At 35.8% G+C, this 14,786-nt stretch overlaps 1 protein-coding gene across 1 annotated transcript in view; it reads right to left on the minus strand.

Annotated features, from left to right (window-relative positions):
* BNC2 (basonuclin zinc finger protein 2) overlaps window positions 1-14,786 on the minus strand; it is a 410,152-nt gene that overhangs the window by 129,616 nt on the left and 265,750 nt on the right. The gene's annotated exons all lie outside the window — the stretch shown is intronic.

A 14,786-nucleotide genomic window follows, 5' to 3' on the forward strand; every position in this document is an offset into this window, starting at 1 on the left:
TAACTCCATGACTGTAAGTGACTCTTGGTTGGCCTAATACAATGCTCAGGTCAGTCTTCTCAAAATATTGCTTAGAATGTCCTGTCTCTGCTTGAGGGTTTCCAGTGGTGATGCCTCCCCACCCCCAAGGACAATGCACAAAATCCTTAACCTGGGTCAGAAGACCTTAGACAGACAGACTTACTTTTCATCCTAGTAAATCTGACATAAACCCTCTGTTCCAACCAAAGTGAGCAATCCATTGTTTTTCAAATATTTCTAATATTTTACTATTCAGTCACTAAATTAATATTTCTAGGCTCTATACTAAGTGTTGGAGATTCAATGAAGAACAAAACAGATATGGTTCAGGCCTTCTAAAAGTGAATCAATGAGGAAGTCACGCTTTTTAAAAATATACATTAACACACAGACTTACAAACTGGGTATGTGACATGATAACATAATTTAAGTGGGGGTTGGAGTGGGGTGTTCCAGGCAAAGCCAATTGTTTGTTAGAACACAAACAAGGGAAAGTAGCAGCACATGATGAAGCACAAGGAGAGACAGGCAGGGTTCCACCACTGAGCGACACTTCTCAGATATTTTTACTTTCAATGCTGTTCCTTAAGTGTTTTTCCTCTTCCTTATTTACATTTTGGACTATCCTTTTCTTTTAGCTTTAATTCCTATTATATTTTGTTTTTCCATGATGCCTGGAGAGGTCACGTCATCTAAGAGAAAACTATCTCAATAATCATGGCACTTACGTGTGCTGATCATGTACGTCCCAACCATATGTCACCCATATACTGGGTCAGTTATGTGCCTACTTAAGAACAAGAGTTTGATGTTAAATAGCAACCCTATCTGAAACTTAATCACTCAAAATGTTCAGCCCTCATATTGTTGAATGAATGAACATGGTGAAATGTACATATAAGAGGAAAAGGCCATTATTATTTGCACTAAAGAGTTAAATGTATATTCTACTGTACCACCAAATTCTTATTTTCACCCATGTCCCCTCTGCAACACTCTCCCTTGTACTTTACACTCTTCTAGAGAACAGTGGGGGTAGGTAATTAAGGCAGTTTAGGGAGTGAATTGGGGCTGCTTAGCTGGACATAAATTCTGACCAAATTTGCATAATTTATTCCCTCTCCTACCACTTTAAATGTTATTTGGAGGCATCCAATGCATTTCTAGGTAAAAACAGTATGAACTCTAGTATTGTTAAAGGAAATGAGCTTCATATCACGGTGCATAAAATAGATCATAATGTATAGACATTATAATAATAGACCTTATGAAAATCATAGTACAGATCACTAGATATATGATAAATATGCTAGATTCATGGTCTCATAGCTATAGAAAAAGGTACAGTATTGACTGCAGAAAGTGGTCAGAGAATAGTGACACAATAAGACTGTAAGAATAGCATCTATAAAGAAAAGATTGTTCTCCTTTTGAAAAACGCCTGGAGAAATAAAAAGCAAACTCTCTCTAGAATGCAGAACTTTATCTGGGGAAAAAAGGGTTTAACTGCACAATGGGTACTAGTTAGAAAAAGAAAAAGAATCATAGAATAAGAGCTTCTTAAACTGTGACTTAGGTTACTGAGGGAACATAATTTACCTGGATTTCTTTAAAACGTCAGAAACAGAAGCTTAAACTGGTAATTTTCTGGCTATAAAACAAAGGAGAAATTTAAGCCTGGATATCATTTCAATAAACACTTTGATAGGATCTATAGTTTTCCAAAGAAAAGTGGTAGCTAAGCCACAAGACTCAAAAATGGCACATAAGTATAGATGAAGAAAACTCATTTCTGTCAAGAACAGAATCACCGTAAGAACAACAGCAGGAATTTTTGTGGTTCATTAATATAAGAGTGTAATGTAAATCTAAAATACATGTAAAATGTAATACAAAATATGTAATAGATGTAAAGTAATATATACTTTTAACTGCATTGCTACCTTAAAGAACAAAGTAATGTCCTTTATAAAATTCAGTTTCCAAGTGTGTAAAACAGTGATGGAGGTGGGTGAGGTGTGGTTATAAAAGAACTTGCATCTGTTAAATGAAATGTGAATAACAATTTTTTATTTCAATTTTTAATAACAGGAATTACTCCCCAAACCTTCAAATAAATTAAAATAAATGTAAACCTGTAATTCTACAGACTTCACTTCCAGTATTTTCTGTGAAGGTCACAGGAATAAGAACATATTCAGATACTTTTTTTTCTTAATGTAGGAGTATAAAAGTGCTTTTCACTGATCCTAGAAAATTGGCTCTCAGTGATAGTTTATAGTTCTTAGTTTTCCACAACTTTTTTTTTTTTTACATAACTTTCTTTAAAAGCCAAATTCAAGTGACTTAGGTGGTTTTCACAGGAATATGCTCAAACATTTCAGGCCCTGATGTCCAGTGGACTCCACCGGATAGCATTCAGGCATGGCAATATGAAGCTTATGGCTATTCAATAAAATAAGAAGTGAGGGAAGTAGAGTGAATTTTCAAAGCCACCTACTTTACAGACTAAAACAATTAAAAATTTGTATGAAATGGTCTAGAAGGAAACCTTTTATTTCACTAATTTCCAATCCTGCCCAGGATATGTTAAAAATTTTAAATGCTAATTTGAAGCAATTTTACACATTAAGAAAAATTAAAGCAGCCTTATTTATTTATTTATTTTTTAATTTTGGGAGAAAGTCAAGTGAGCCTTAAATTGCATGGCTAATTGTTTTGAGAACTCCCTGTCTCTTGCCTCAACTCCCCTTAGGATTCCAAATTATAACAGCATGAAGTGGTCAGCTTTTAGGAGCTCTGGGGCCTAAAATACTATTTTAATTTCCAATTGATTAACATTTAACACATGTTTTTAAAGGATTGTTTTAGAAATTCTTTTCAAGATTACTTTAGAGTTCAAAAATGAAGTTGTTAGTGACAGGGTTTTATTAGGAATTTCTGGGGTCAGATTTTAAAGTTTTGATTACTTATAAACAGAATATTGTTCTCTTTCTTACTTCAAATATCCAGGCCATAACCTCTGAATTTATGAGGATGGGTGGCTCTTCATTTGCTAATATGACCAATAATTTCCAATTATATCACATTTTATAATATGCACACTATACCCAATATAATGATATGTCATTTCAACGTAGCTAGTCTGTGAACTTGTACAGGTTTAATGGGATTTTGCGTATTTAGAATTTCATCATAAAGGGGCCCTTTGGAATCATTATAACATCAATCCTTTCCCATTATAAGACTCAGCTCTGTTACTAGGCAAGAGCCTCAGGGCTCAAAGACTTAACTTACCTGTAGATTGTAAGCCAGATCCTAATAAAAGCCATAGACTTGGGGAGAACATTAGTAAATGGCAATGATGATATAATAAAAACCTTTTAGTGAATCAGGGGATCAATCACAAAGGCGGGCAATGATTGTTATTAAGAGAAAAATTTCTTATGACTTGAAGTAATATTTAGATCTGCACATTTTATTTCCTACTTTGGGGGGAAAGAACTATGTAATTGGGAGCAAATTAAGTACAAAATAACTCATGTTCCATTTAAGTCACAACTTTCTAACTATGACTGTCAAGGCTGAATTAATTAGGATATTTAATACCAAGAAGAGAGAAGGCTTGTTTCTAGAATTTTTTTAAAAAAAGAAAAAGAATGACATGCAGCTGAAAGAGTTGGTTCCTGAGCCTGGTGATAAAAACTGTCAGATCTTATGTGTGAAGGGTTTATTTATCTATTTATTTATTCATTTAACAAATCGTGTGTTAATGTTTTGAAGTCAAAAAACCTCCACTGAGCCTCCATAAACCCTGATTATGTTACTATACCTTGTATGCCTTATGTGAATGTCCTTCATTTTTTTTCTTGTCCATTAAATGAGAAATAAGTATACGAATATTCTTATGATCCATTATGAATGTCATTCTAAACTGTAGGGAAGGAAGGGGGACAAAAGTAATTCTGATGAGCTCCCCACTGTTCTATGGATTTTAATCATCCTTAGTTGACATGCAGCTTTGAGAGTATGTGAATATGCACACACAAACACCCACAATTAGTCCTGGGTAGAATTTGAGCTCCACTTGAGACTATATAGGTAATATTTCAAACTGATTGGCATTTCCCCCCTGTGGCCTTATGCATAATAAAGTCTTCACAACAGACTTTGGAAATCATTAAAGTCTGACTGAGGCACACATAAAAGTAGACTGTCAACACTTGGTTATTCAGAAGCTCACTCTCTTGGCTAGTAGATTAAACAGGTTCTTGGTTTTACTTCTTTTTCCTCTTCCTAACATGGCCTGCTTTTGGGGGCATGTCTTTCCTCATTTGTAGCAACTCTGTCACAAGGTGGTTAAGGGGAAAAGAGAAATTTTAATCTGCAAACTTGACAGTAAATCTAGGAAGAGACTTGGTAATTGAATCTACTTGCTGAAACCAGGTTTGGGGATTATTATTGTTAGCGCTGCTGTTCTATCCAATCTTTAGTCACCAAAGCTAGCTGAAAGTTGACTCCACAAATCCTGCTTTATGTAATTTATAGATCAATGAATTAAATGCATGCTAACTATGAAACATCCCATTTTAAAAGTAACTACTGAAATATGCTACTAGAATGAAACATGTAAATACTTTTATTAAATTAATAAAAATAAATTCTTCTGTTAAGAGAATAATCACCCTATCCTAACTGATGAGTTTCAAAGACTAAATTTTCTTGAAACTGCATTTATTTATAAAAGAATTTCAGTAAGATAACATTGCAAATGCAAGGCATATTTATTTTTGATGGAACATATGCTTTAAACTCTATCAGATGAGGTGAAGAAATATTTCAGAATTAAGACAGAGCAGTGATACAAAAAGCCAGCATCTGGTAGGAAATACCGAAAAGAAAGAAATTATTATATTCCATCTTTTTAAAAAAAAAATGAACATCACCTTTGTGTCACAAGTATTTTGCTTTCCCTCTCGCAGTAAGTCAGCCTGAAATCTCATTTTAAATCTATAATCAATCTTCCTCTTTTTTTCCCCCACTGTAATCCCTTAAAACTCTGGGCTATCACTCACACTTTAGACACTGATGTGTGTTTTCTTCTGGATTGCTAGATTTGCTTAATATATACATCAACTATCAAACCACTTTGCATCTATGACTGGTGGAATAAAAGACCCCATATAAAGATTTGTTCAAAAAAACGGGGGAAGGGGGTGGTTAAAAAGGCAGTCTCAAGTCTTAGGAGAAGTCTGCACTAACCAATTTTTAAATGCAAGAACAAAAGAATGTTAAGGACTAGAGGAATGCTTGCTGATCTTTCCACTAAGTGATCAACATATGATTGCGCAGACAAGGCCTTAAAGTCAGCATCCCATTCTCGCCTAGCTGGCTGTTTGACACGTGTAAGTTACCAACAAGGCTAAATATCTTTGACGTCACTGGCAAAATAACACTATCTTATACCATCACAAATATTTAATGGAGCTCAAACTTTCGGGAAAGAAGTCAAGTCTCCTGAAATGATGTGAACAAAGAAACCAAAGGAAGACTCCAATTAGCACTTTGAATCCTGGTTATTAATTTGATGACAATGAACCTAATTTCTAATTAAAAGTTATATTAATTAGTACCAACAGACAAAATAAAAAATATTTAAAAATCCGGATTTTAAAGAGTAGCAATTTTTCCCTTAGATATTTTACTGTACTTAAAAACCAGTAATAGAAAACACTTGCCAAGTTCATTTAGTCTCTGACTGAGGCACACATATGTGATTTCCTAATTTACAGCTTGCACGTACAGATGTTCGCACTTAGTAAAAGGGCTTCTTAATAGATTTTTTAATTAAAAGTGTGTTGATAATAGGTGTTTTAAACATATCCAAACAACACAGCTGAACTGACAAATGCGTGCCTTCGTGCCTCACCATGTCTCACATTGTGGCAAGATTTTATAAGAGAGAAAAGATTATGATTCAGTCGCATGTATATAGGATAAATGTTACCCCAAAAATCTCCAAATGAAATCTTTCATTAATTTCTCTGTCTATGATCTGTTTCCAAGCAGAAAACGTTAGATTGCTACTAGGTTTATGTAGCCGAAAGCAGAACCACACAGCCTTTGCTTGCTGCCTGCAATTTTTTTTTCCTTTGCAAAACTTTGAACCCCATCCAGCTTTGACACACTGCCTCTTCAGTTAATAACTATCAAGTTTCCCCTTGTCTCCTGTCTACTTTTCTTTGAGGCAATTGCGCACTCAGCACCCCGAGATAATAACACACATCTATAAGATAAAAGCAATGGCATTAATGTAATTGTCTGCCTCTCTCTCTTTAGCCTAATCTTTTTTTCCTTCAGTTTTGACTGCCTGTGTGACACCTGTTTTTGTCTCCTCTGATCCTACGACAGGTTTTCCGCTGACAAGGTTTTTGCCTGACAGAGATTCTGCAGACAAGAACATAATAAAATATGAAGAACTGCTTGTCAGAGTTTCTGCCAATGCTCACATGAAACAGAAAAAAAAAAAAGACTTTTTTTTTTTTTTTTTTTTAATAAGGAGCCCTGTGATGGTCGCTTTTGGACTGTCAGGAAAAAGACCTCCCTGGCCAATTTCTCCAAGCCAAACAGGTGTTTTCTTTTATGTTAGAGGTTGATGTGTTTTTTAATTTTTACTGATAGTAGAAAACATAAACAGCCAAAAGTGGGGAGAGGAGAATTTCTTACCCTCAGATTTTTCAGGCAAAGGAGTCTTGAAGAACTACTAAATAAAAGTGAAAAATATTTCACTCAAGACCGTATTTTTTGAATAAAACAAAAATGCCAACATCTGTTAATGATCAAATAAATTTAACTTCTCTAAAATTTACTTCCTGCTTATTAGGCTACTAAACCCTCCCACCTACCTTTCACTTGTTTTCTTGTCTGAAGACACAGAAGGAAACAGCGAAGGTGAAAACAGAGGGCTGGAAAAGAGAAATGCAGAAATGGGACTACAGGCAAGGTGTTTGCAGACTGTGCTTACCACTCAAAATGAGAAGATGATGCTGGAAAAAGAAGCTGGCAATCAGAAATCAGAGACTTTTAGATACACTTTTAAGAGTTGCCATAAACCTTTGTTCCAGGTGCACCCAAGTGCTAGAGGCTGTGGTTGGTATCAGCACACAGAGATCAGGAACTGCCTTCCCTGAGCTCCCAAACTAGTGGAGAAATCAGTATCCCACAAAAACTACCCTTCTGGTCTAGGTGAAGTTCACTGAAAGCATAGAGAAGGGGACACAATTGCTCCTGATGACCAGGGCAGGGGAAAGACTGGACAGGATTAACAGTGTGGCAAGTGTAAAAGCACAAAGGACTGGGAAAGAGTTTACAGTGATGAGTGAAGGGAGGACAAGATCCTGGATTTTGGTTTTTAGGATTCTCAACACGAGTTTGATCTACTCTACCAGGAAACTGTTTTAACCTAGCTTCAGTTCTCCACAGTTAGGTTCTAGCACGGCCATGCCTAAAAGAAATATAATTCAAGTCACACGTATAATTTTCATTTGTATAGTCTCATTTAAAAAGTGAAAAATAAAACTAATTTCTAAAAACATTTAAAATAAATTTAAGACACATTAAAATATTATTAATATGTAGATAATGTAAGAGAAATTCTTGAACTATTATATATATATTTTAAAGATTATGTCTCCAAATCCAGTATATACTTTACACTTACAACCTATCTCAGTTTGGACCTGACACATTTCAAGTGTTCAAATACACAAGAGTAGCTTCCTTACTGAAAAGCCAGTTCTAGAGCTGCCTTTGCATTCCTCAGCCCCACTTGAATTTAAGGCCTAACAAGTCCATGCTTTCAACCAGGTGGGTTTGCACTTGCGTTTGTAGTGTCACTTGACCATGCAAGCAGGGTGGGAGGCCTGAGAGGCCAAGTAGGGCTTTCCCTGAGTTTCAAAGAGCAGCTCCAAAGAGAGAGGGACCTTACTACAGGGCCCCCTAACAGACATTGCTTATGAGTCTATGCAGTTGTGGCAGTAACTCCTTAAAATACTTTCCATATGATGCTTTGGCTCTATGCTCACTAACTAGTAACAGATTAGTACAAGCAGCTTTGGAAGGGTTATAAACATATACCGTCCAAGAAGGCAAAGCCTGGTAGGGAATGGGTCAAATAAACAACATTTTATGCCTCCCAACATACAAGTCAGAATTCTTCTGAAATACCACATTTACCTCATTCAGTGATATGATTGTTCAATAAAAAGGGGGAGAGGAACATGTCCCAGTTGGAAGAAGTCATCACTATGACACAAAAGAAAAGGAAGAATAATTGAGAGTACCAACATGATATTGCTGAGGTGTATCGAGTCCTTATGACCCAGAAGAATCTCCTAGTTTATCTAAGCAGGACATCCTGAGTAAAATGGGAGGAGTTCAGTGTATTTCATTTATAAATCCCTTCGATTTGTGTTCTGCTTAACCTGGTGAACTCCAGTTAATTAAGATGTTCCTATAAACAATTAAGTTTCCTGTAGGATCATTAGCAAGATATAAAAATTTATGATGTAATAAAGGGCAATAAAATGATAAAGTGGTTAGCCCATCAAAGCACTTCACATGCAAGAACAGAGGTGTGAAAATAGGCAAAACTAGCTTTAATGCTATTTAAAATTCATCTACTTCTGGGTTTTTGGAGTTTGAAGACATAAATATTCCTACAATTCATTTCAACTGGCCTGCACCTCTCATAATGTGACTTTTGGGATAAAGCGTTTCCTAGTTTTCTGTCCAAATAAGGGCTCAGATGAAATTTTAAGGGAGAGCTGGCTAGTGTGGCTCAGTGGGTTGTGCATCATCCTGCAACCCTAAAGGTCATTGGTTCAATTCCCCGTCAGGGCACATACCTGGGTTGCGGGCCAGGACTCTGGTTGGGGGCATGCGGGATGCAACCAATCAATGTTTCTCTCTCACATTGATGTTTCCCTCCCTCTCTCTTTCCCTCCTTTCCCCTCTCTCTAAAAATAAATAAATAAAATCTTTAAAAAATTTTTTTGATAAAAGAAATTTTAAGGGAAATGGAAGATATGGAACTGTCCCAGATTTGGTGGGGAAAACAAGTTCACTTGGGGAACAGTTGGCCCCACAGCCAAAAGAATTGGTGACCAAAACTCTGCCACCAGGCACTGAAGAAACCTCCCCTGGAAGAGGAAGGAAGCTCACACCATCACCTTCTATCTTTGCACCTTAGGCGAGGCTCTAGATATTATCATAAATTTATGTCCACTCTTTATTTTCTTCGAAAGCTCACTGTGATAGTTAGGTACATTACTATTGATATAAAAATTTAAAAAGTACAAAAATAAAAAAAATATTATGTTTATTCTATTACAGTTGTCTCAATTTTTCCCTCTTTACCCCCCTCCACCCATCCCACCCTCACTCCCCGCTCCCACAGTCAATTCCCACTCTGTTGTCCATGTCCGTGGGTCATTCATAAATGTTCTTTGTCTAGTCCCTTCCCCTTCTTTCCACCATTGTCCTCTTTCCCCATCCCCTCTGGTTACTTTCAGTCTGCTCCATGTTTCCATGCCTGTGGTTTCTTTTGTTTGTTAGTTTATTTTGTTGAATAGAGTCCACTTACAGGTGAGATCATATGGTGTTTGTCTTTCATCAACTGGCTTATTTCACTTAGCTTATTATTCTCCAGTTCCATCCATGTTGTTGCAAAAGGTAGGAGTTCCATCTCTCTTTCTCTTTTTCTTTCTTTCTTTAATGCAGACTGATTTTATTTATTTATTTTTTAGATGTCAAAGTTAATTTAAAAATACTAAAAAATATAAAACCATTATAAAGTCTCAGCAATTAAACCAACATCACACCAGCACAGAAATAATCAAGTAGATCAATGAAATATAATATTTGAATTTACAGATAAAATAACCAGGGCCTACTAACTAAAGATTACAATGGGATTTGCCGAATGGCTGGCCAACCCAACTTTTATCCACTAAGCTAAACTAAACATGCCTGTTATATCCTCAGGGTTGAAATTTCACTTCAGTAAGAGTTTGATAATGAAAACAACTAATACTTACTAAGTGGATTACCTCATTTAATCCCAGGAAGAACTGTAAAAGTAAGCCTTATCATTATCCACATTTCATAGATGAGAAAACAGATTACATAACTTGGCCAAGATTGTACTGATAGTATGTGGTACAGACAGGATGCGAACTTAAATAGAACTGCACTCTTTCCTACTCTTCTGTTGTGCTTCTCATTTATGCACCTGAAGCTTCTTTTCAGGCTGGGGCTCCTGCCTTGCATGTTTCAACCTCAAGATCCTCCCTAGAAACTCCTTAGCACTGGACTGTTACTATACACTTTAGAGGCCAGAATTTACCAGATCCGCCTTACATTTCAGCTGAATAAAACTGAGCTAGGTTAAAAAAAAAAAAAAAAAAGTCTGGAGAGCTAAAAGGTAGAGTGCCAATATTTTGAAGGGGAGGTACTGTTTGTGTTGTGACTAAAAAAAATTAGGGAGTTCAAAGCATCATCTGAAAGGTGGGCAGGCAGAGAAACATCAAAATAAGCAGCTCAGGGACACACTAAGAACAGAGTTAATGCCATTAATCAAGCACCAAACCTTTGCGGTTGTGGGGATGTCCTCCCTTTAAAACTAATCAGTGGTGATCAGGGAGTAAAGGAGAGAAGCAGAAGAGGGTACTATGCCTTCAGGTCAAGCAAATAAAGTCCCCATGCCAAGCAGGAAAATGGCCTTGTTTTTGCTCTCTAAAATAAAAATAAGTAGAGAAATGTTCAGAGACTTTGTCCATGGAAATACCAGGGCCCAGCTGCCTTACCAGAGCTAGGAGGCAGCTAAAAGCTGGTTTCTCTAATTAAAAGAGAATTTTGTAGATAGAGACAGCCAAGTTTCAAAGCACAAACTAGATTAACTAAGACTACTAGAAAGCATTAGTTTTCACCTTTTCCAAGCCAGTGTACCAGGGAAGAGGGCCGTGGTGTTTCTGTTTCTATCTACCCCTGTGTTCCTAAGCAAAGCCCTAGAAGCATGGCCACCTACCTACATCTTCCCAAAGGATCAAGTTCTCACTTTGCCTATATTCTCTGGGAAGCCTGCATTTCTTTTCATGTGCTAAGGACTTACGTTAATACCATTCTTACATTTTTCAGTAAATCCTAAATAACCTCCTGCAACAATTTTCTCCCAAAGCAAAATTCACTCTTCTTGGGACAATCTCCAGGGCAGTCAGAGGGAGGCTGGTGCTTTCTTGTAGGTTAATCCCTAGGAGCATTACTTTCCTTTGTCAGAGAAAACTCAATTTTATTCACTCTCCTCTCTTGATCTTGACAACTTCACAAATTATCTTATAGAAACTGCTGCTGGGTTACTCAACTCAGAATAAGCATGATGTCATAGAAATGTCATACTTTATTGTTTATGATGTGTTTGGTGGGGGGAGGGAGGTAGAAGACTAGGGAAGAAAAAAGGATAGGGATAGAAAGGTTACTGTTACTTTACTTATACTAGCTTTTGGACTCAGGTCAGGGAGAATATTAGTGTTACCAGTTGGGGATAAACTACTTTCACAGATGTTTAGACAATTCATAAGAAGAGAACAGACTGGGACAAATAATAAAGACAAGTGACCTTTCGTGGGTTAAAATGAAAAATTACTACTTTTGATTTGCCCTGCTAAAGTCCTTATAAAGTATCATGCCACCAACAAATTCCATGTGAGGAATTTGTAAACAGAACACAGAGATTTCATGATTCTAAATGTAGGACAGACCTAATCAAAAGGTTTTTGATTATGGAATGTTCAGAGCCAATGGCCCTCATTTATGCAAATTAGACCTAACTATGATTTTTCTTTTAGGTATATGCTTGCCAGACTTAGCTGGTGAAATCATAAACACTCAGCTAAATTTACATGGTGCATGCTTATACTAAAAATACTTTCATATTTATATTTATAATTTATATTTATATATTTCATTGTTTACCCAAAATTCAAACTTAATGGGATATCCTATATTTCCTTCTTTTATGTCTTTTTAATTGAGTTATAATTGACATATTACACTGTATTAGTTTTAGGTGTATATCACATCTGATATTTTCAATTTGGGTGAGGGTTATGTATAGAGATAAATATCCCAGTTCTGAAAAGACACATCAAGTGTAGAGCTGAAAATTCAAATTCAGTGATGGTGGAAAAAAAGAAAAAAGTTACTTCCAGTGAATTATAAAAAAGAAAGGTTTGAAATTAATGGATTATATGAATATTAAGTCTTACAGTACATTAAACCATAAAGTTGGTTGCTATATGACACTAAATTAACTTTATACTGCTCACATTTCCTATGATACAGAAATGAAGAACTGAAGGATACTTGGCACAGTACTTCACATATGATGTATCTTTAATACATATCTATTGATTGATGGTCCAGATGATGCAGGCCAACCCTGCTCATTTGACATTACAAAAAACCTGAATAGTTTGGAAACTGGCAGGGAAGCAGCCGGCTTGATGAGCAAATAATTAAAGTAATAAAGAAGGACTCTCTTTTCTTGAATGAACTACAAATAGTACAGAGAAATCACATTTATGGAACATAATGAAGAAAATGGCTCAAGAATTCCAGTGCATCAAGCATTCTCTCAGGCAGACCTCAGCCAGAGTAAATAACTAGTGTTAGTTCAGATTGCTTACAAGTGAATGAAAATTCCAGCATCACACAGCCTGTTGGAATGGCACATTCTATTGGTTTACAATCTAAGTATTCTACAATGAAAATAATTTGCACTAAGAAAGTTGCTGTGGGGTTCATTAAACTACGTAATATATTTCTTATTCATCAGGCCTCATATTCTTGCCAAATGCTTACTAGACATACCAAGAACAGTGGATTTTTTTCTTAAGGTGACAAATGGGCTTTGCCAGAAGCAAAACTTGCTAATCTAGTAAAGGAAAAAAATTACCTTTTTAAAATTTGCCCACCTCTTATGAAATGTACCTATTTCCTAGAGTCATTTAGACAATAGGTTACTTTTAAAAATTTTTTACTACTTTGTTTATATTAAGTTAATAGTTTAGAAATAGTCTTTATCAAGACTATGGACATTGAAACTAATTTGGAAGTAATAAGTAAAAATGGTTTATAGTACAGTAGTTCTTAACCTTTCACCATGCCTTCAGTTTTTCAAAATGCAACAAGGTCCGAATGGTAACACTTGTCATTAGAAGCAGATTCCTCAAAGGAAAATGATGAGTAGGGAGCACTCTTCTCCCTCCCCGACCCTTACCCACCACTGGGAATACATTGGTAATACTTGCTAATTAATTCCTAAGACCATGTAAAATGTTTGGCTGAAGCTTCAATTCTGTGAATGGAAGAATTACTATTCTAGTATGGTGGGAAATAGTCAAACACAACAAACTGAAATTTCTACCAACATAAACATTTATGTCACCCGAAATGAAGCCTGATATCTTGTTTTGGTACTTTTTAACCAAGAACAATTAATATTTGTAGGATAAGGTCCCCCTCGTCCCCCAGCCACTGCAAGGCTCACTCTGATCACTACAGTGACTGAAGAAAAAGCATAGAAAACACAATGCAGAACAGAAATGGAAAAAAAAAATATGTAGTCGTTAAGTGAATTAAGTGGCGATATGCTGAAGTCCTTTATCCACGAACTGTAAACAGAAATATGACAAAGTCAGAAACTCTGGGCCATTTCTGGCATACCAATTAAGTTACTATATGCTACAGACATGGACATTCTATACCCCAAAAAGCTTGTTTTAAATAAAGTTAAATGCAATAAAGTCCTGCTTTCTACTATCAAAATGAAAGAGCTGAAATTCACTAATGGAAGGAAAAGGGTAGGAAATCCTTTATTCAACAGGAAATATCTATTCATATTCAAGAAACTTTTTTCTTTGTGCGTGTGTGGGGGTGGGGTCCCCCTCACTCCCTTAAGTCAGTGGTGCTAAAGATTTCAAGAAATAATTTGTGAATAGCACCAGGGTCCTGTGAGTAATTTAAAAACCCAGGTGTTATAATATGATAAATTAATCACTCACTCTAATTTTTTTAAAACATCTTTGTCAAGGTTTTTGTAAAGCTGCTAATGTCAACAATTCAAGGAGGTTTGAGAAGAAATTTGAAAAGTAATGAAGTGAGTGTGTATGCATGTATGTATGTGTATATATGTGTGTATATACACACATATATAAAATGTACAATGACACATGAAGTTGAATATCTTATAAAGAAACTGAAGACGCTAACAAAGGAGATACAGAAAGACATTTATTCAAAAGAGGCCAAAATTTTTTTTAAATTCTTTTTTTCTTTAGAGAACACCTGATTTTGGCATTTCGTTATTTTTTTCAATAGAAAACATAAGAATTTTTTTTACAATATAATAAAGATGGAATGTGTTCAGTGCTCTGATGAGAAACTTCTATGAAATCTAACTTAATAGTGTTATTGCTGTTCCATCCATTTAAAGTTTTTCACTAAAAAAAAAGTCACTTCCCTCCTTGTCCTATACATAGGACACTGTACTATGTCGGGTGGTCAGGACTGCTGTGTTTCACCTCTGAGAAGAAATAATTGGAGACATGATCTCAGGGTTTCTGTGCAGGTGGAGAGAATAAAGCAATTAGTTGAAATGCTAAAAGCAAAAAGAGTGGGTGCTCCCATCCCACTGCCAACTCAAAAGC

The sequence above is a fragment of the Pteronotus mesoamericanus genome, unplaced genomic scaffold (assembly GCF_021234165.1).
Source record: "Pteronotus mesoamericanus isolate MK-2021 breed Mesoamerican mustached bat unplaced genomic scaffold, CSHL_Meso_final contig_73, whole genome shotgun sequence".
NCBI classification, from domain to species: Eukaryota; Metazoa; Chordata; class Mammalia; order Chiroptera; family Mormoopidae; genus Pteronotus; species Pteronotus mesoamericanus.